Below are 674 nucleotides of genomic sequence, written 5' to 3'. Positions count from 1 at the left end.
AAAAAAAAAAAAAACTGGACCACTTTAAGAACTAATTGTCGTCCTCGTCTTCCCTCAAGCCTCAAGTAGACTTTCATTTTTGAAAGAGAATACCTTGAGGATAGCAGAGAGCTTCACATATGTCTTCCATGGGTTCACCATTTGCTTGGCGGTGAAGCCTTGGACATAAAGCAGAAACAAGCAGACGAATCCTTGAACAAATGTGAAATACTAACCATAACTAGAATAAAAAAGATTAAATAATTCATGGAAATCCATCATGACAACAAATCCTTCATTAAAGCTCAAAATCTTATATACCAAACAAAATAGTACCAATAAATTTAACTTACCTGAATTAGAGCTTGTTGAACACGGATTCGGCTTCAGTGTGGTAGTTTTAAACTACTGCACATCTTCTGTGAAAATAATGGAAGATTGAGATTGTTTTGGGTATTTTTTTTTTAAACCAAACTATGTCGTTTTGGTGAAATCTAAGAATTCAATGAACCAAATGTCTGAATCAAACGTTTTCTTCCTTACGCCGTTTAAGGAGGAAGTGAGAAAGTCTGTTTAATCTCTTTCTCTAAACTTTTCACTCTTTTTTAGATACTCTCTCTCTCTCTTTGAAGAATAACAATGGGTGTAATGGAGATACCTACAATTTGGGTGTCAAATATCCTTAAAACCCAAAT

The sequence above is a fragment of the Corylus avellana genome, chromosome ca9, assembly GCF_901000735.1.
Source record: "Corylus avellana chromosome ca9, CavTom2PMs-1.0".
NCBI lineage: Eukaryota > Viridiplantae > Streptophyta > Magnoliopsida > Fagales > Betulaceae > Corylus > Corylus avellana.
This window is presented reverse-complemented; position numbering follows the sequence as displayed.